A 22,889-nucleotide genomic window follows, 5' to 3' on the forward strand; every position below is an offset into this window, starting at 1 on the left:
GGAACCAAAGATAGACAGGGGTTAATGTGAGGTAGAGTGTTTCTACCAGCTCCATTGAGCATGGGTATGAGGTGGGGCTCCATTTGACTGGAGACTAGGGTCGTCTCAGGCTGCAGCTTGGTTGATGTCACAGAATCCACTGTGAGGTCACTTCTATGCTATGGAATACATAAGTTCAAAAAGAAGATAGTAATTCATTCTAAAAATGAATTTAAAACTAAGGGACGCTAAACTGAAAACAGCTTGGTTTCACATTCTGGCTCTTCTTCTGATGGGCTTAACCGGTTACTGTCTCCTTGTCTTAGGTATGATGGCACCAGTGACCTCCAGCCCTTCCCCATGCTCTTCTGTCTGTGTGATGGATTACGTGCTGCTCTCCTCCACAGCTTGAGACCCGATGATGTCCACCTCTGTATCATGAACAATACAGTAGGCGTTGAGGTTCTTGCAGAACCCCACACCACTGTCTGTGCAATAAGGTAGGCTTTGAGCTTTGTCAGCAATGAGCCAGTCCTTCTGGGTCTCTTATTTTCAGAACCTGGGGCCACTATGGAGTAGTGTGGGATTTGAGGTTCTTTAACAATGAGCCAAAACTGCTGTATCTTCTTACTCAGAACATGGGGCTACTGTTTGTGTAATAGGGTAGGCTTTGAAATTATTTTTTTAAAAAGCCAATTGTACTGGGGCTCTTACTTGAAGCCCTAGATAAAAAAGCCAGAGCCATAAGCAACAAAGGACCTACAGGGACAACGAGGGAAGGAAGGGATTCTTACTTTGATCCTCAACTAATTCACTGATGGATTCTGATTCAAAAGCCATTAATAATGTCTATATTAATTCTCTGCTTAAAAAAAAAAAAGCCACAGTGGCTCTCCATTGCCCAATGAATCAAGTGCAGACTCTTAACATAGTATTTGAGACCTTTGGCAATCTGGATACAACCAAATTTCAGAGTCTTATACATGAGTCCATACTGATATAAATAATTGAATAAATAAATGAGGGAGAAGAGATAGCTCTTCCTTGCTGTAGAATTCCAACTAATGAGTGTGAACGGAATGAGAAAAACAGAAAATCACCATTAGGTCAATACCACAGGAGTAACTACAGATAAAATCCACTGATGGATGCTAAAATTAGGAGGTGAAAGTTTGGGAAGAAATATACTTGTAGAGCTTCGTACCATCTCTTCCAAAATATTTATTAACTGCAAAGGAAAATATATTACCTTGAGAGTGGAGAGAACTGATGGAAACCCTCTTAACCAAGTGATCAAAGTCAAAGTCACCAGTAATAAGACATATCAACAACCTAAATCCTGTGATGTGATGCCCTCAGGAGGACACAAAATCATTTCTGCAATGTTCTTGTCTAAAATGCACAACCTCAGACTAATCATGAAGAAATATCAGACAAACCCAAATTGAGGAACATTAAAATAGGAGATCAATACCCTTAGAACGTGTCAAGGTCATGAAAGACAAGGAAAGGCTGAGGAACTGCTGCAGATTAGAGGAGACTAAGGAGAAATAACTAGTGCAGTGTGAGATCCTGGATTGGACCTTTTCAAAAATAGTTTCAGTGGAAAAACTTATGAAATTCAAATACAGTTTTTACAGTAGTTAATAACATTGTACTAATGTTAATTTCCTGAGTCTCATGCTTGTACTGTGGTTATGTAAGATGTTAACACGAGGGGAAGCTGGTTGAAAGATATCAGGACACTATTTGCAACATTTATTTCTATTTTTTAATATTTATTTATTTATTTATTTATTTATTTTTTTGGCTGTGTCGGGTCTTAGTTGTGGCACACTGGATCTTTCATTGTGGCGTGCAGGCGCTTCATTGTGGTGCGTGGGCTTCTCCCTAGTTGTGGCGTGCGGGCTTCTCTCTAGTGGCGCACGGGCTCCAGAGCACCAGGGCTCTGTAGTTGTGGCACGCAAGCTCTCTAGTTGTGGCACGTGGACTCAGTAGTTGCGGTGTGCGGGCTTAGTTGCCACAAGGCATGTGGGATCTTAGTTCCCTGACCGAGGATCAAACTGGCATCCCCCTGCGTTGCAAGACGGATTCTTAACCACTGGACCACCAGGAAAGTCCTGCAACTTTTATATAACTTTTATATGCTTGCTCTTTAAAAAGAATACCCATTTTCACTTATTACATTAGTAATTAAAAGAAATAATTCCCAGTATATGGCAAAGAGCACAGGTTATATAGTCAGAAAGACACATCTTGATATTCTAGCTCTACTACATATTAGCTTGTGTGACCTATGCAGGTCACTTCAGTCCTCTGAGCCTCCATTTTCTTCATATGACTTTCTTCAAACTGAGATGACAATGCCTTAATCATAAAATTGTTGCAAGCATGAGTTATGCATGTAAAGTGCCAGGTGCAGCACCTGGCACAGAACAGGTAGCAGCAAGTCTAAGTTTTTCTTCCCATAAGAGACATTCAATTCACTACACAATTGAATTGACCCAGTGCCCTGTAGGAGATCATGGTCCAGAGATCATGTGCTATGGAGATCATAGTCCAGAGAGGAATGCAGTCAGATCACTTCAATTTCACTCAATTTCTTTCCTGTGCTTATCAGTCTACCTTGCACGATCCATGATTTGGTATTTGTGATCCTCATGAGCAGCTGAAGGAAAAAAAAAAAAAAGAAAAGTTTGCAATCCACTCTACTACACTGTAAGCTCCTTGAGAAGAGGGTTACTGTTTCACTTATTCTCCACAGAGACCTTAGTATAGGCCCTTTCACAGAAGGAAGGGCTTTCTGGCCACCCACTTAGACTCCTATGTGGTAGGTTGAATCCAGTATTTATGATGGGGGAGAAGCTGCATCCTCTCTCCCCTGGGATGCTCTGGCCTTTCCCTCCTTTTTTTCTTTTTAACTCTTGGTGGTTCCCTGGTAGGCTAGCCAGCATATGGATAATATGAGGGTTTTTCTGTACTACCCCACCTTATGGTGTTGGAATGGCTTTAATTGGAAGTTATCCTTTCCCTTTCTTTCCATTTGGGTTTCAATCTTGGGTTAGGAAACTCTCTGGCTTCTGTCCCGTTCACTTGTGTTGCCTTAACCCTGCAAGTTTGGGATGAGGTGTCCCACTACTGAATCTTTAGCTGTTTCTGCAACAGGCTTCTGTAATCACCACACTCAGGCTGCCCTCTGGGGAGAGATCAGCAGTTCCTGCTGACGTACTAGAAGGCCAGGCTTGTGGCCCTTGCTGCAGCCATTTTAAACATTCTTGAGTATATTTCACAGTGCCTGCCATGGACATGCTGGCTCCACTTCCTCCTGGGTCCATGAAGGCTGCTCTGGCCAGAGCTGAGATTAACTGTCCTGAGCCTGCAGACTCAGTTGCTCTCATGTCTATAGCACCTGTAGTGGTGCGTGGTGCCTGTTGTCATTGCTAATGCCACTCCTGTTGTTGTCAGGCACCAAAAGTCTCTGGATTGCAAGAAAGAGTGTGCTTCTCTGCAGTAAAAGATACACTCAGTAGGCCTGGGTTGTCTAAAACCTGCACATTTCAAAGAAAGGTTTGACCACTTGCCAGGCTCCCAGGAGGTAACCTCTAAGTTTTTGGAATATCCTGCCTGATAAAAGCATCTTTTTTACATGGGGCTTTGGGACACTTAGCATCAGTTTGACCTCTGAGAGGCTAGAGACTAAGTAACGAAGGTCAGCCATGTATGCACACCTTGTCTACATGACTGACCCTGAATAAAAACTCTGGACACCAAGGCTCAAGTGAACCTCATGGGTTGGCAGTACTTTGTGCATGTTGTCTCTCATTGTTGATAGAAGACTTAAATGTTGTCTGTATCAATCCACTGGGAGAGGACAAATGGAAGCTTGCATCTGATGGCTCTTCTAGATTCTTCATTGTGTACCTTTTTCCTGGCTAATTTTAATCTGTATCTTTTATTCTTTTTTCTTTTTTTTTAAACTGAGGTATAGTTGATTTACAGTATTATATTAGTTTCAGGTGTACAACATAGTGATTCAAAGTTTTTTTAGATTATATTCCATTTAAAGTTATTATAAAACGTTGGATATATTCCCTGTGCTGTACAATATATCCTTGTAGCTTATTTATTTTGTACACAGTTTGTACCTCTTAATCTCCTACCTCCCCGCATTGGTAACTTTTTTTTTTAAAACAAAATCCACATTTTATTTAGGTTGAAATAAACTACACAAAATTGATTTTCCTCACCAAAAATAACAGCAATATTTTCTGTATTATTCCTAGATAAACCACAAAACACTTATTTTTGTAGGTTTTCTAGGTTTTGCTTGTAAATCAAATGAGGCAGTAGATACAGTCATGGAAAAAGACAGAAGAAAACAGACAAATCAGTTGGCAGTATCCATGGCCTCTGATCCTGTCTTGACCATGAAACAGAAGTGTTCAACATATACCTGTCAAAAAGTTTATGAAGATGTAGGCTCAATAAAGGAATGTAAACAGCAACAATCAGATGTGGAACAACAATGGCAGTCTCTTCCATTCAAACTTTAACTATAAGTTGTTCCTTCAACTTCATTTGATAAAGACAAAATCTACAATGAAATCCTTGTTTGGCAAGCTCACACGTTTCTCTTACAATCTGATAATTTTAATGGTCCCTTACAGATTTTTAACAGCATACTTAAAACTCCTACTATTCAAAGGTCAGTCATGAGCTTCATCGTAATGTTTTATAAAATGTATTCCTTCCTCCCATACCTCCTCAAAATTTATTTCTTCAAAGAACTGATAACTCAGTACCTGACAATTGGATCCACAGTGACAAATGTTATATCTAAAATGACTTAACTAATACAATTTCAAAGTGCCATTAGCAGAGATCACACAGAGTGTAACATGGTACTTTCTATTTTTTTTTTTAACATCTTTATTGGAGTATAATTGCTTTACAATGGTGTGTTAGTTTCTGCTTTATAACAAAGTGAATTAGTTATACATATACATATGTTCCCATATCTCTTCCCTCTTGCATCTCCCTCCCTCCCACCCTCCCTATCCCACCCCTCTAGGTGGTCACAAAGCACAGAGCTGATCTCCCTGTGCTATGCAGTTGCTTCCCACTAGCTATCTATTTTACGTTTGGTAATGTATATATGTCCATGCCACTCTCTCACTTTGTCACATCTTACCCTTCCCCTTCCCCATATCCTCAAGTCCATTCTCTAGTAGGTCTGTGTCTTTATTCCCATCTTGCCACTAGGTTCTTCATGACCTTTTTTTTTTTCCTTAGATTCCATATATTAATCTCCAAAATTTACAAGCAGCTCGTGTAGCTCAATAACAAAAAAACAAACAACCCAATCCAAAAATGGGCAGAAGACCTAAATAGACATTTCTCCAAAGAAGATATACAGATTGCCAACAAACACATGAAAGAATGCTCAACATCATTAATCATTAGAGAAATGCAAATCAAAACTACGATGAGATATTATCTCACACAGGTCAGAATGGCCATCATCAAAAAATCTAGAAACAATAAATGCTGGAGAGGGTGTGGAGAAAAGGGAACACTCTTGCACTGTTGGTGGGAATGTAAATTGATACAGCCACTATGGAGAACAGTATGGAGGTTCCTTAAAAAACTAGAAGTAGAACTACCATATGACCCAGCAATCCCACTACTGGGCATATACCCTGAGAAAACCATAATTTAAAAAGAGTCATGTACCAAAATGTTCATTGCAGCTCTATTTACAATAGCCAGGACATGGAAGCAACCTATGTGTCCATCATCGGATGAATGGATAAAGAAGATGTGGCACGTATATACAATGGAATATTACTCAGCCATAAAAAGAAACGAAATTGAGTTATTTGTAGTGATGTGGATGGAGTTAGAGTCTGTCATACAGAGTGAAGTAAGTCAGAAAGAGAAAAACAAATACAGTATGGTAACATGGTACTTTCAATGCTATCTTCTGGAAGAACAGTTAGGTCTCCAAAGCATGGGACTTCAAACGGGCCATTTAAGCGGGAAGATTATCAATGACTAACGTACTCAATGAGAGGCCTACAGGTCAAGATATTCAGTGATTAAGTAGCCTATGTACACCTTACAACTTTTCTGAAAGATATTTTCAAATTTCTTACAGATTTTTTCAAATATCAAATATAAGAGAAAGTCTATTTTAAAAGTCTCTTAGGTATTTTCAATGGTTTCTGAATTATCTGTAGGAAGCTCTGACTTAACTTGTATAGAGTTTGATATATGTAGCCACCATTACATCCAAATCGTGTTTTATATCAAAATTTATGGTAAGCAAAGCCAAGGTACTTGAACTTTGGTCTGTCAAAGTGTTCCTCAGGTATGCTTTGAGACACTTTCGCCCATTTTCACGGCGTTCACTCTCAAACTTCATCACAGGAAGAATACATAGGACCTTCAGCAATGCATAAACATTAGGAAAAAACTTGATGTCTGGCAGATGAAGGGCTTCATAAATAGTGGATGGAAGTTCTATATCTTTCCCTCTGTGTTTCCACTTGATTCTCCAACAATGCAGCTCAGCAGAGAGTGTGTCAGGATTAGGTAAATCACTTCCGTACATGTCAGCATGATGCTCCTCGAATGTATTGAATTTAAGCTGTCCCATGACAGAGGGTACCAGAGATAAGCATTTAAGAGCTTTGAGGTGTTGTTCTGAGAGTATATCTTTCAGTTCCTGAATAATGTGTTCCACTGTTGGAACACTTAGTGTTTCTTTATAATAACTCTCAGAGGTTAGCTGAGATTCCAGGTTACTGTGCTGAGCTCTGCGAAATTTCCCTGGGAGTTTCATCTGACTATCACGTTTGGTTGCCAAATTTGTGGCTTCCTCAAACCAAAATTCATGATAAACTTCGATATTTTCCATCACTTCATTTAGTGAATGCAGCACTGCAGTCAAACTACTGGCTGCAAAGAAGACATCAGAAGTTTGCCCCTGAAGATTTTTCCCAAAGGCTCTTGTAAAAGATAGAACATTTTGAAGAACAACATTGGTAACGATGAAATCAAAATCTGTTACTGCACTACAGAGTACAAATGCTCGGCCAGCTATACAGTTATTCCATCTAACATTTGTGTCACTATTTATACCATCTAAATATAAAACAAGTGCTTGTAGGAGGTCCACTAAGATTTCAAAAGTATCATGCCTGCCTGTACACTGAGAATGGCAAATTTCCTTCAGTTCTTTGCCCCTTTCTTCATTGTTCTGAAATAGGACAGAAATTACATTGGCAAGCTCTAAAAGCAGTTGGGGTGATCGATGGAAAAAAGAACAAACTTCCTCAATTGTTCCTAATGCGACAGATACTCCCATAACAGGCACTGATTTTGCCAACCACATATTTAAGGCACAGGAAGAGCAGAGTGTGTAGATAGCTTGGGGATATTTCTCTAAAAGTCTAGAAGCAACAACTTTCACTTTGGAAGAAAATCCACTGGACACAATGTAAGCCTGGCCACGACAGTACTCCATGTTTCATCCCCACTTCTCATTATCATTGTGTGAAATTTCACAGCCAAAATTTCTGCATCAGCTTCATAAGCCCACAAATTCCTCTCTCAGGTTGTGAGGTTCGTCAACAAACCTCACCAACACAGGCAGGTGCTCTTCCCCTGCTATGTCCACCACATCGTCAGTGACGATGGAAAAGAAGTGAGAGTCTCTCACTTCCCTGAGGGTTTCTTGCCGAATGCAGCTCTCACAGATGTCTAGCATCTGTTTCTGCTGTGTTTTCGAACAGAACAATGTGTTCACTGCCGTTGTCTCAAAGCGCCTTCTCAGAGCCTCTTCACCAGAATGGATCCGGCACTCCAGCAGTGCTTGAAGGTTATCAGGAGTAAAGAGACCTTCTGGGATTTCATCAGTTTCATGTCCATCCAGAGGTATGTTCTGTTTTCCCATAAGAATCAAAATTTCAAATAAAGATTTTAAGTATTCTTTGTTTTCCTTCTCTTCAAGGGTTAAAGGTAAAATGTCTTCACCCTGCTCTTCACCCCCTTCTTCCGCACTGCGGTTCTGAGCATTGCTGTTGTTTATTTCCTTATGTTTTGGTTCCTGTTCAGAAGTTTCATCAATTTTTTTGTTTCAGTGTCCTGATTTCATCTTCACTCAATTCTTTTATTCGTTTTCTGTGTCTACTGTGTGGATTATGGCTGGTAAGATCAAATATTGGCATTGCATTATCTCAAAGAACTGTCCTATAAGGACTCTCCCAATGACTTCACATGTATCTGCTTCAATTAATTTTGAGAAATAAAATAACCCAATTATTCTTTAGTTTTCTAATGCTTCTGCAAAATGTATAGTTCTACAGATCATAGAAGTCTCAAAGTGTTTGGCACACAATCAGTAATGTTTATTTAGTTGATCAGGTGTTTCATCTTCTAAGTGCTCTCCTACAATTCTCCACCCACTTCTGGCATCTGGCTGGATCCCGCGGGAACCTGAAGAAGGCCAGGTCGGACTGCATGCTCTTCCTCGTGCAGTTGGGGGCCGCGCAGAAGTTCGGCATCGTCGTCTGCCGGCCGGCCGGCCCAGCCCTCCCAGCCCTCCCCCTCCCCGCCTCCTCAGGGCAGCCCGCCCGCCCGTCGGGGCCGGGGAGGGCAGCCAGGCCGACCCGCCAGCTTGTTAGGGCCGGCGCACCGCGGGGAGGGGCGGACGGGCGAGAAGCCGCGAGGGGCAGGAGGGGCGCCGCGGTCCGAGGCCGGTCTGCGGATGCGGCCACACAGTGCTGTGAGCGGCCGGGAGGATTTACCGACGACGCCGCCGCCGCTGGTGCACCTCCCGCCCGTCCGGGACGCTGCCGCCTCCTTCCCACCCGCATTGGTAACTATTACTTTGTTTTCTATATCTGTGAGTCTGTTTCTGTTTTGTTATATTTATTCATTTGTTGTGTTTTTTGATTCCATATATAAATGGTAACATACAGTATTTGTCTTTCTTTGACTTACTTCACTAAGTATAATACCCACCAGGTCCGCCCATGTTGTGGGAAATGGCAAAATTTCATTCTTTTTACGACTGAGCAATATTCCAGTGTGTGTGTGTGTGAGTGTGTGTGTGTGTGAGTGTGTGTGTGTGTGTGTGTGTGTGTGTGTGTACGTACCACATCTTTATCCATTTATCTGTTGAGGGACAGGTCATCTGTTGTTGACTATGTAAATAATGCTGCTATGAACACTGGTGTGCACGTATCTTTTCAAATTAGTGTTGTTTTCTTCAGATATATACCATGGAATGGAATTGCTGCGTCATATGGTACCTCTATTTTTAGTTTTTTGAGGAACCTGCATACTGTTTTCCACAATGGCTGCGCCAATGTACTTTCCTACCAACAGTGCACAACAGTTTCCTTTTCTCCACATAGTCGCCAACATTTATTATTTGTGGTCTTTTTAACAATAGCCATTCTGATGGGTGTGAGGTGATGTTTTATTGTGGTTTTGATTTGCTTTTCTCTGATGATAAGTGATGTTGAGCATCTTTTCATGTGCCTGTTGGCCATCTGAAAGTCTTGTTTGGAAAAATGTCTATCAGCTCCTCTGCCCATTTTTTAATAGGATTGTTTGTTCTCTGTTGTTGAGTTGTATGAGTTCTCTATATATTTTGGATATTAACCTTTTATTAGATATATGATTTGCAGATATTTTCTCCCATTTGGTATGTTGTCTTTTCATTTTGTCGATGGCTTTCTTTGCTGTGCAAAAGCTCTTAAGTTTAATTAGATCCCATTTGTTTATTTTTGCTTTCGTTTCCTTTGCCTTAGGAGACAGATTTTAAAAAATATTGGTACAATTTATGTCAAAGTGTGTTCTGCCTATGCTTCTTCCTGGAGTTTTAAGGTTTCCAGTCTTACATTTAGGTCTTTAATCCATTTTGAGTTTGTTTTTGTATATGGTCTCAGAAAATGTTCTAATTTCATTCTTTTACATGTAACTGTCCAACTTTCCAACCACCACTTATTGAACGGTCTGTCTTTTCCCGCATTGTCTATTCTTGCCTTCTTTGTCATAGATTAATTGACCATAATTGTGTGGGTTTATTTCTGGCTTTCTATTCTGTTTCATTGATCTTTCTGTCTGTTTTTGTGCCGGTACCATATTCTTTTGATTACTGTAGCTTTGTAGTATAGTCTGAAGTCAGGAAGCATGATTCCCCCAGCTCTATTCTTCTTTCTCAAGATTGTTTTGGTTACTCAGGGTCTTTTGTGCTCCCATACAAATTTTAAAATTATTTACTCTAGTTCTGTGAAAAATGCCATTGGTATTTTGATAGGGATTGTGTTGAATCTGTAGATTGCCTTGGGTGAAAGTTTAGTATCTTTAAATAACAAACATTTATTATCCCACAGTTTCCGTGGGACAGGAATTTGGACATGGCTTTGCTGAGTCCTCTGGCTCACAGTTTCTCACAGGACTTCAGTCAAGGTTTCAGGTGCTGAGGACTCTTGTGAAGATTTGATTAGGAAAGGATCTGCTCCCAAGTTCACTTAAGTGATTATTTCATTCAGTTACTCAAGAGGTGTTGGACTGTAGACCTCAGTCCATGGATGAGTAGCAAGCAGGTGATTTGAGACAATGGACCAAGGAACTAGGAAGTATCCTCTGAGGGTTGAAAGGACTGAGCTGATGCTGAGGAAAAATTTATTCCAAACCTGGAAAAAGGCAAAATGCTCATTGCTTGATTCCTTCATATTATGCTAAAGCTTCATCAAAGAAATCAGTTAAGCTTTCATCTGACTCTGGAATATAACTAACAATTAACAGTTGGCAAGGGTACAGACAGCTCTGTAAAGTTAGCGGTTAGTTTATTGAAAATTATAGGGTTTGATATTTTGCTGCATTGTGGAGAAGATAACCCTAAAGTTTATAAGCTTGTTCTCTTGAAGAATATTTATAGATTTTCATCTGACTGAGCAATATTTAATTCTTTTCCCTTTGAATAGTACAGAACTATGTTCTTCAAATGCTCTTGCCACCAACCCCATTGTCTTCTAATTGGTTTCTTTGTTAATAAGTTAAAATTTGGCACGTGATTATTACCTGTTGTTTTTAACAGTGAGTGCCAATTAGACTGTGGAAAACAGACGTGACCAAAGATACTGCTCTGAGTATTGCAAGCCATAGAAATGATAAAAGCAGATGACATTCTGCCATCTGCAGAGGGAGAGGCGTGGGGATGTTTTGTCTCTGTACAATCTTAGAGCAAAACTAAAACAGCTGAAGTGAGGCTTGTACCTACACGTTCTGATTATGTTATCTTATATGATGAAATTCTAGTTGTTGCAGGAAAGGATCAGAGAAATAAACAATACGTTTTTCCTAAGCAAGCCAATGAGTCATAGGGAATTTTATAAAAGGAAGCTGAAACTGGCCAGACAATGCAACTGTCTTTGGAAACTGGTTTTGTTTTTCAAGGAGAGGGAGTAAGAGAACAGCGTTTACCTCATGATCTCAGTTACTGAGTCAGTGGATAAAAGTCCAGTAAGTTCATACACAGAAAACACAGCAGAGAGTACAGTAACTGCTTCAAAGTATTTTCAGAGAAACACCAGAAGGCAGAATGATTCAAAAAAAGAAATAAGTGCCCGGAAGCATAGGGACTAGCTAATTTAGGGAATCAGATGTAAAATATATAACTCTGCCACTCTGATAGATTTTGGTAAATGCTATTCATGCCAGGGAGCTTCCTAGCCTACAGAACAAAATAGATTGAACAGGAAGAACCAAGGTAGCATGAAGAATTTCAGGAGTATTTTAAGTAATCCTACTATCTAGAGATCAGGGAACCTAATTTCTATGACTTGTAGAGCTTTCTCCTTAATTCATCATGACTAATTAATAAACTGAGCTCAGGGAATGGGATAGTTTAGATATAGAGAAGGAATCTGAGGCTTTCATGAGATGGTTTTGATCATTAGTTTTAGATAATGAAGGTAATTCTATTTTAAACTGGAGAATTTTCAAGAAAAAAAATATTTGCAGTAGTATAATTATGTTGTACTCAAATGATACAAATATTGTGTGAAAATTACACGTTCCTTCTGCTCTGTTAATAGACCTGTTTGATGTAAGACTCTTTCAAACAGTAGTTAAAATTTAGGCACAGTTAGAAGTTAATTTACTCCGGTAGAAATTTGCTCAAATTTGTGTCTTATATATACTCACCTCTGTGACCACAGAATTCTAATTTGTCAATGTGTATAAACACAGGGTTTGTCAACATAATCAAAAATATCATATTTCTTATAATTTTCTCTCTTCCTCAAGGCCCTTATGTCTTGCAAACTTCTCTCCATACATTGGCTGGTTCTGACGGTGCTGACCACAGCATGAGGCCTCTGGGAGCTGAGGGAATTCCCCCGTTGTGCTGGGTTCTGGCTCGCCTGCACTCCTTGCCTTCCTCTGGTGCTGCCCTGGCTCAGGTAAGTGCAGTATTGTGCAGTGTGGTCCTCTCCCACTGATGAATCATCAGTGTTCCTAACAAGCCTGGCAGGTGACTTGTTGCTTCCTGTACTCAGACTCAACTACACAACTGAGGAAAACGGCTCAGGTTAAGTTCCAGGATCTAATGTCAATTAGAATTTAATTAATAATGAGTCAGTAAGGAAGATAGAGGTGAATACATCTAACCTCCTAACCTCCACTGTCTTCTGCAGTGACTTTCATCCAATAATTTGTATTTATATTATTATAGGAGAATTCATTCTTCTTTGAAAATTTTAAGACTTATTATGTAGAGTTCCCAATAATCCATGTGGCTATTTTTTCCTTGAATTTTATTTCTTTATTCTATATGGAATTATTTTACTTAGTACAAATACTTTTACTTCTAAATGTAAATATCTTCAGATTTTAGATTGTAAAAGTGAAATAGAACATTCTCTAGGATAGCTCACATACACAATCCTCAACAGATTTAAAGAGTAGGAATTATTTCAAGCATCTTTTCTGACCACAATGGCATGAAACTAGAAGTCAACCACAGGAGGAGAAACAAAGAAAAAGGCAATTACATGGAGACTAAGAAACATGCTACTAAAAAAACCAATGGGTTAATGATGAAATCAAAGAGGAAATAAAAAAAAAATACCTCGAGACAAACAACAATGAAAACAAAACACAACCATACAATATCTATGCGTGCAGCAAAAATACTCCTAAGAGGGAAGTTTGTAGTGATACAGGTCTTCCTCAAAAAACAAGAATAATCCTAAATAGGGACTTCCCTGATGGCACAGTGGTTAAGAATCTGCCTGCCAATGCAGGGGACACAGGTTCGATCCCTGGTCTGGGAAGATCCCACATGCCACGGAGCAACTAAGCCCGTGTGCCACAACTACTGAGCCTGCATGCCACAACTACTGAAGCCCACGCGCCTAGAGCCCATGTTCCGCAACAAGAAAAGCCACTGCAATGGGAAGCACGCACACTGCGATGAAGAATAACCCCCGCTTGCTGCAACTAGAGAAAGGCCGTGCACAGCAATGAAGACCCAACACAGCCAATAAATAAATAAATAAAATAAATTTATATTAAAAAAAAAAGGTTTCTTCTTAAACAAAAAAGAAAATCCCAAATAGACAACCTCTCCTACCACCCAAAATTATTAGAAAAAGAAGAACAAATAAAACCTAAAGCCAGCAGAAGGAAGGAAATAATAAAGATCAGAGAGGAAATAAATAGAATCAAAAAATGGAAAAAATCAATAAAATCAAGAGCGGTTTTTTGAAAAGAGAAACAAAATCGACAAACCTTTGGCCAGGCTCACCAAGAAGAAAAAAGAGGACCCAAATAAACAAAATAAGGTATGAAAGAGGAGAGGTAGGGCTTCCCTGGTGGCGCAGTGGTTGAGAATCTGCCTGCTAATGCAGGGGACACGGGTTCGAGCCCTGGTCTGGGAGGAACCCACATGCTGCGGAGCAACTAGGCCCGTGAGCCACAACTACTGAGCCTGCGCATCTGGAGCCTGTGCTCCGCAACAAGAGAGGCCGCGATAGTGAGAGGCCTGCGCACCGTGATGAAGAGTGGCCCCCGCTTGCTGCAACTGGAGAAAACCCTAGCACAGAAACGAAGACCCAACATAGCAATCAATCAATCAATCAATCAATCAATCAATCTTTAAAAAAAGAAAAAAAAGAAAGAGGAGAGGGAGTTCCCTGGTGGTCCAGTGAATAAGACTCCATGCTCCCAATGCAGGGGGCCTGGGTTTGATCCCTGGTCAGGGAACTAGTTCCTGCATGCATGCCACAACTAAGAAGTCCACATGCCACAACTAAAAGATCCCACGTGCCTCAACAAAGACCTGGCACAGCTAAAATAAATAAATATTTTTTTTAAAAAGAGGGACTTCCCTAGTGGCACAGTGGTTAAGAATCTGCCTGCCAATACTGAGGACATGGGTTTGAGCCCTAGTCTGGGAAGATCCCACATGCCACGGAGCAACTAAGCCCATGTGCCACAAATACTGAGCCTGCGTGCCACAACTGCTGAAGCCCACGTGCCTAGAGTCCGTGCTCTGCAACAAGAGAAGCCACTGCAATGAGAAGCCAGAGCACCACAATGAAGAGTAGGCCCCGCTCACCACAACTAGAGAAGGCCCGTGCACAGCAATGAAGACTCAACATAGCCAAAAATAAACAAATAAAATAAATAAATTTTAAAAAAAGAATTTTTACTTATTAAAAAAAAGACATAAAAGAGGAGAAATAGCAACTGATACCACAGAAATACAAAAAATCATAAGAAAATATTAAGAACAGTTATATGCCAAAATGGATGACCTAGAAGAAATGGACAAGTTTCTAGAAACATACAGCCTGCCAAAACTGAATCAAAAAGAAACAGATAATTTGAACAGACTGATTACTAGAAGTGAAATAGAATCTGTAATTTAAAAAACTCCCTGAAAAAAAAGTCCAGGATAGGATGACTTCACTGGGGAATTCTACCAAACACACAAAGAATAACTTATACCAAAAAGACTCTTCCAAAAGACTGAAGAGAAGGGAACACTCCCAAAGTCATTCTATGAAGCCACCATCACCATGATACCAAAACCAGACAAAGACCCTACCAAAAAAGAAAAGTACAGGCCAATAATCTTTGATAAATATAGGTGTAAAATTCCTCAACAAAATAATAGCAGACTGCATCCAACAACACATAAAAAGGATCATATATCGTGATCAAGTTGGATTCATCCCAGAGTCACAAGGATGGTTCAGCATATGCAAATCAATCAATGTGATACACCACATCAAAAGAAAAGACAAAAACCACACGATCATCTCAGTAGATGCAGAAAAAGCATTGGATGAAATTCAACATTCATTCATGATAAAAACTCTTGCCAAAGTGGATATAGAGGGAACATATCTCAACATAATAAAAACCATTTATGACAAAACCACAGCCAACATAACATTCAGTGGTGAAAAGCTGAAAGCCTTCCTGCTAAAATCTGGAACAAGCCAAAGATGCCAACTCTCACCAGTTCTGTTTGACATAGTATTGGAAGTCCTAGCGACAGCAATCAGACAAGAAAAAGAAGTAAAAGGTATCAAATGGGAAGGGAAGAGGTAAAATTATTATGTGCAAATGACATGATACTCTATATAGAAAACCCTAAAGACTCCACACAAAAACTGTTAGAACTGATAAATGAATTCAGAAATGTAGCAGGATACAAGATTATTACACAGAAATCTTCTGGCATTTCTTTACACTAACAATGAAATATCAGAAAGAGAAAGTTAAAAACAATCCCATTTAAAACCACATCAAAAATATAAAATAAAATGCCTGGGAATAAACCTAACCAAGGACGTTAAAGACTTATACACTGAGAACTATAAAACATTGATAAAGGAAACTGAAGATGATTCAAGGAAACAGAAAGACATCCCATGCTCTTGGATTGGAAGAATTAATATTGTTAAAAGGGCCATACTACCCAAAGCAATCTACAGATTTAATTGCAATCCCTATCAAGTTACCCATGACATTTTTCACAGAACTAAAGCAAGTAATCCTAAAATTTATATGGAATCATAAAAGACCCAGACTTGCCAAAGCAATCCTGAAAATAAAACACAAGATCAGCAACAATGAAAAAAAAAGAACAAAGCTGGAGGCATAAGCCTCCCAGACTTCAGACAATACTACAAAGCTACAGTAATCAAAACAGTATGATACTGGCACAGAAACATACACATAGATCAATGGAACAGAATAGAGAGCCTAGAAATAAACCCATATACCTACAGTCAATTAATCTTTGACAAAGGAGGCAAGAATTTACAAGTGGTGCTTGGAAAGCTGGACAGCTGCATGTAAATCAATGAAGTTAGAACACTCCTTCACACCATATACAAAAATATACTCAAAATGACTTAAAGACTTAAATGTAAGACGACTCCAGACTCCTGATTGCAACAGTGCCCTAGGCCATAGGTAAGCAGGCAGCAGCAGCAGCATCAGCAGCAGGACCTGGGACCCTATCCCTCCAGCTGCAGAGACACCCATGACTCTGACCCTACGTTCCCTCACTTACAGTGGTGGCACCAGCAAACCGAACAACCCCAGAGGCACAATCAGTGATAAGGCTGGCATGGGGTGACACCTCTGTCCGAGGCAGTGGAGGGTGAAAGTGCAGACTCTCAAATAGAATCAGAGGCAGCTCAGGTAAGAGAAAACAAAAAGGTGTGCTACAGCGCCACTTACTGGAAATGAAAAGAAAGGCCTCTAATTTCTAAACAACTGAATCATTAAAATCAAGTAGCAAGTTGGCTACTTCAACGCACTGACAGAGGAACAACTCATCAAGCAGTATAGTAACAACAGTAACAATAACACTATACCACAAAAAGGTAATGACACTTCTACAGAAACCAAACTTAAAGTCATGAAATGTTATGATCTAACAGAGGATTCAAAATAGGTGTCATAAAGAAACTCAACAAGCTACAAGAAAACTCAGAAAGGCAGTTCAGTAAACTCAGGAATAAAGTTAATGAGCATAAGAAATACTTTACCAAAGAGATTGAAATTCTAAAAAGAACCAAATAGAAATTCTGGAGCTGAAGAACTCAATAAATGAGGCAAAGAGTGCATTAGAAAGCATTGGAAATAGAGCAGACCATATGGAAGAGAGAATTAGAGAGCTTGAAGATAGAAATATAGAAATGATATAAATGGAAGAGAAAAGAGAATCAAGATATTTTGTAAAGTGAGGAAAGTCTACAAGAGCTATCCACCTTTTTTAGGAATAGCAATGTTAGGATAATAGGTATCCCAGAAGGAAAAGAGAGGAGAAGGGAGCACAGAGTTTATTTAAAGAAATAATAGCTGAGGTGGCCAATATAGGGGAATAGGAAGACCCTGAGCTCACCCACTATGTGCATACCAAAATTACAACTACTTACAGAACAACTGTCGATGAAAATGACCTGAAGACTAGCAGAAAAGATTTTCTGCAGCTAAAGATATAAAGAAGGAATCACAGTGAAATGGGTAGGAGGGGCAAAGATACGGTATAGTCAAAACCCACACCCCCAGGTTGGGGGACCCACAAACAGGGGGAGAATCACAATTGCTGAGGTTCTTCTCAAGGAGCAAAGGGTCTGAGCCCCACATCATGTTCCTCGGTCCAGGGGTCTTGCACTGGGAAGGAGGACCCCCAGAGTATCTGGCTTAGAAAGCCAGTGGGGCTTGTGTATGGGAGAGCCAGAGGACTGTAGGAAACAGAGACTCCAATCTTATAGGGCTCACACAAAATCTTACATGCTCCAAGACTCAATGCAGGGGCAGTAATTTGAAAGGACCTCAGGTCAGACCCACTTGCTGATCTTGGAGAGCCTCCCAGAGAGGTAGGAGGCAACTGGAACTCCCTCTGGGGACATAGACACTGGTGGAGGGCATTTTGGGGAGCTCATTCTACCACTGGTGCTGGCAAGTGCCATTTTGGAGTCCTTCCTCTAGCCTGTTAGTGCTGGGGGCTTACCTGCCCACCAGCCTGTTGGCAGCAGTCCCGTGATCCCCCAATTGAGCAGTCAGCCATCCTGGGGCCCAACCCCACCCACCAGTGTGCTGGCACCAGCCACAGTACTCCCTGGTCCACATGGCCAAACATGCCAGGACCCGGCCCCACTCACCAGTAGGTTGGCGGCCTCTGCATGAGGCAGGACCTGACAGCCAGCCAGGCTCGGGGCCAGCCCCACTTACCTGCTTACCCATAGGAGTCCACCCCGCCACAACAGAAGGGCCCACACAGCCCACCTAGGGGGCACCCCTAGAGCATGTAGCTCTGGTAACCAGAGGGGAGTATGCTGCTGGGCCCATTAGGAGTCTCTGACATAAGGCCACTTCTCCAAGTTTGGAAAATGTAAACGTCCTACCTAATACGTAGAAATAAAAACAGCAAATTAGGCAAAATAAGGTGACAGAGGAATATGTTCCAAATGAAGGAACAAGATAAAAACCCAGAAGAGGAACTAAGTGAAGTGGAGATAACCACTCTACCCAATAAAGAGTTTAAGGTAATGATTATAAAGATGTTCAGTAAACTCAGGAGAAGAATGGTTAAACACTGTGAGAAGTTTAACAAAGAGTTAGAAAATAAAAAGAGGAATCAAACAGAGCTGAAGAATACAATAACTGAAAAAATACACTAGAACGAATCAATGGTAGAATAGATGATACAGAGGAATGGATCAATGAACTGGAAGGCAGAGTAGTTTCCACCCACGCTGAAGAGAAAAAAGAAAAAAGAATTTTAAAAAATTAGGATAGTTTAAAAAATCTCTGGGATAACCTCAAGTGTACTAACATTTGCATTATAGGGTCCCAGAAGGAGAGAGAGAGAAAGGGGCAGAGAACTTATCTGAAGAGATAGATAATAGCTGAAAACTTCCCTAACCTGGAAAAGGAAACAGACATCTAGGTCCAGAAAGCTCAGAGAGTTCCAAACAAGATGAACCCAAGAGATCCACACCAAGACACATTGTAATTTAAATAGTAAAAATTAAAAGATAAAGAAAGATAGGAGTTAAAAGCAGCAATAGAAAAGCAACTAGTATGTACCAGGGAACTCCCATAAGACCATAAGCTGACCTTTCAGCAGAAACTTTGCAGGCCAGAAGAGAATGGTATGATATATTTAAAGTGATGAAAGTAAAAACCTGAAACCAAGAATACTCTACCTGGCAAGACTTTCATTCAGATTTGAAGAGATAGAGTTTTACAAACAAGCAAAAGCTAAAAGAGTTCAGCACCACTAAACCAGCTTTACAAGAAATGTTAAAGGGACTTCTCTAAGTGGAAAAGAAGAGACTACAACTAGAAATATGGAAATTATGAAAGGAAAAATCTCACTGGCAAAAGCAAACATACAGTAACGATAGTAGATTAACCACTTATAAAGTTAGTAGGAAGGTTAAAAGACGAATGTAGCAAAATCATCTATATCCACACTAAGTAGTTAAAAGATAAAACAAAAAGATGTAAAATATGATGTCAAAAACATTAAATGTTTGGGTAAGGGAGTAAAAATACAAGGTTGCAAAAATGCACTTGAACTTAAGAGATCATGAACTTAAAAGAAATGTATTTACATATATATTTACAGTTATATTTATATATAAACCCCATGGTAATCATAAACTAAAAATCTGTAATAGATACACACACAAAAAAGAGAAAGGAATCCAAATATAATGATAAAGATAGTCATCAAGTCACAAGGGAAGAGAGCAAAAGAAGAAAGGAACAAAAGAACTACAAAAACAACCCCAAAACAATTAACAAAATGGCAATAAGTTCATACCTATCAATAATCATTTTAAATGTAAATGGTCTAAATGCTCCACTCAAAAGACAGGGTGACTGATTGGATAGAAAACAAAACCCATATATATGCTGCCTACAAGAAACTCACTTTAGATCTAAAGATACGCACAGAGTAAAAGTGAGAGAATGGAAAACGGTATTCCATGCAAATGGAAATGAAAACTGGGGTAGCAATACTTATATCAGGCAAAATAGACTTTAAAACAAAGACGGTGGGACTTCCCTGGTGGTGCAGTGGTTAAGAATCTGCCTGCCAATGCAAGGAACACAGGTTTGATCCCTGGTCCGGGAAGATCCCACATGCCATGGAGCAACTAAGCCCGTGCACCACAACTACTGAGCCTGTGCTCTAGAGCCTGTGCACCACAACTACTGAAGCCCACACACTCTAGGGCCCACGTGCCGCAACTACTGAGCCCGCATGCTGCAGCTACTGAAGCCTGCACGCCTAGAGGAAATAAAAAAATACCTGGAGACAAAAGAAAATGGAAAGACAATGATCCAAAAACTATGGATGCAGCAAAAGCAGCTCTAAATTTATAGTGATTCAAGCCTACTTCAGGAAACAAGAAAAATCTCAAATAGAAAACTTAACCTTGCAGCTAAAGTAACTATAAAAAGAAGAACAAAAAAACCCCAAAGTTAGTAGAAGGAAAGAAATCTTAAAGATCAGAGCACAAATAAATGAAATGGAGACTTAAAAAAAAAAAAATAGAAAAGATCAATAAAATTAGAGATCACTGTTTGAAAAGATAAACAAAATTGATGAACCTTTAGCCAGATTCATTAAGAAAAAAATAGAGAGGGCCCAAACAAATAAAATCTGAAATAAAAGATGAGAAGTTACAACCAACACCACAGAAATACAAAGGATCATAAGAGATCACTGTAACCAATTACATGCCAATAAAATGGACACCTAGAAGAAATGGATAAATTCCTAGAAATTTATAGAAATTTAAATGGATAAATTCCTAGAAATTTAAATGGATAAATTCCTAGATAGAAACGTACTATCTCCTAAGACTGAATCAGGAAGAAACAGAAAATATGAACAGCCTGATTGCCAGTAATGAAATTGAATCAGTAATGAAAAAAATTCCCAACAAACAAAAGTCCAGGACAAGATGGCTTCACAGGTGAATTCTACCAAACATTTAAAGAAGAGTGAATATCTATCCTTCTCAAACTATTCCAAAAATCTGAAGAGAAAGGAATGCTTTTCAAACTCATTTTATGAGGCCAGCATCACTCTGATACCAAAAGCAGACAAAGACACTGCAAAAAAAGAAAATTACAGGCTACTGTTTCTGATGAACATAGATGCAAAAATCCTCAACAAAATATTAGCAAACTGAATTCAACAATGCATTAAAAGTATCATACACCATGATTAGATGGGATTTATCCCAGGGATGCAATGATGTCAGTCGCTGTTAGACTGAGGAACAAGTCCTGAGAGCAGGTGAGGGGATTAAGAAGAGACGGGGTCAGGAGGGTGGTGTACAAGCACACACACACATTATTTCCCCCATCAAAACTCTTTTTATAGATTGCCGTAGGCAATACATGTTTTTGTTAAAATCACAAGACAGAATCATCAGACAGTATTTCCTTAATGTTGAAGTTATAGTACAAAACATTCTGCGAACCAGAATATAAACATGCGTGAGCACAGACTGTGATTGCCGAAACATGCCAAGGACAAACTATAGTTAGAGAAACCGCAAGCAACCTCACGGGCCAAGACTCATATCTTCTCTAATAACTCTTTCGGGTCCTGTCAAGAATTAAGTAGGACTTTGCCATGCTTTAAGCTGCAAGGACTGTGTCAGCTTGCAGCTGGTTCCCGACATGTCCCCCTTCCTTATTTTTTAATGTGAGGTGGTAGAGTCCGACTCGGAGTTCTGCAGTTGCTCGTAAGCCAGTTTGCAGGAGGACTGGAAAACAACAAATACACAATAATATTAAAATACCAATAACAATTATAGGATAAAGGAGGTTAATAGGAGAACTCGGGGCAAAAGTACGTGTAATATGGGTAAATATGTCTCTAGCAATTTCCACTGGATTTACATCTAGGGGAGCTGCATGCTGGATATTTGTGTTATCCTCATGTAAGCGAACAATATCAAGGGATAGATTGGAATGAGACCAAATTCCCAATAAATCTTAATCTGAGGCCAAGGCCATTGCGAATGATTATATGGCTTAGAGGTTACATAGATTGCAGAAAATTCTGCATGACAACGCATAGGAAAGGCAGTTTTTAAAGCAGCTCACTGGTCTCCAAGAATAAGAACAACTTCTTCCAGCACATTAACACAACTTTCTAATTTTCTATCAATAGATTCTTGAGTTCCCAAAGCATTAGAGACATTAGTGGCTAAGTTATTCACAAATGCGGCAGTATGGATACTTTGAGTCAGTGCAGTAGCAGAAGCAGCTACAGAAGAGATAACTGTAATGAGCGCTGTAATTCCAGCTATAAGTAGCCCCAAAAATCGCTTGGGCCATTGTAAAAGAAGGGAAAGTTCATGTATGACCTGCAAACCTGAATTAGAATACCAAGAACCTGTAACATTTACAGGGAGCATAACAAAGGGAGGCTGATGAACAAGAAGAAATCCCCGATTGGATTCCCCCGTGGTTATACAATTTGTCAAATTACAATTATCACAACGTATGTCATAGAACCCTTTTTTTGGAAAACGTACACAGAACCAGTAAGAATAGCATAGGGTGATGGAACACAAGCCATAACAATAGCGGTTAAATTCCTAACAGGATGTTGTCGAGTCGCATTCTCTTCATATGGCGGGGGAGAGAGTTCACCATTCGGTCCGGATCCATAATGCAGGGAAGGGAGTTCTCTATTTGGTCCGGATCCATAGAATCTCACCAGGCGCTCAGGCACCCAGCGAGGATCCTCAGCGTCCCTAGGAAACACACAAGCATGCCCTCGTCCCCATATTAGTACAGGATCTGGACCATTCCATTGATTAGTA

General features: G+C 39.9%; 1 protein-coding gene and 1 long non-coding RNA gene across 2 annotated transcripts in view; one reads left to right on the top strand and one right to left on the bottom strand.

The window, feature by feature from the left end:
• The window catches only part of LOC309657498, a 145,626-nt gene that overhangs the window by 81,362 nt on the left and 41,375 nt on the right, over nt 1–22,889 (bottom strand). The gene's annotated exons all lie outside the window — the stretch shown is intronic.
• LOC309656992 (uncharacterized protein) overlaps nt 1–22,889 on the top strand; it is a gene marked incomplete at its 5' end in the record, with an annotated part of 119,572 nt that overhangs the window by 59,021 nt on the left and 37,662 nt on the right. The window contains 2 exons of the mRNA XM_082453983.1: nt 306–8,860; nt 12,304–12,458. The remainder of the gene's footprint in view (nt 1–305; nt 8,861–12,303; nt 12,459–22,889) is intronic.

This window comes from Balaenoptera physalus (assembly GCF_965194825.1).
Source record: "Balaenoptera physalus genome assembly, chromosome: 3".
In the NCBI taxonomy this organism is placed as follows: domain Eukaryota; kingdom Metazoa; phylum Chordata; class Mammalia; order Artiodactyla; family Balaenopteridae; genus Balaenoptera; species Balaenoptera physalus.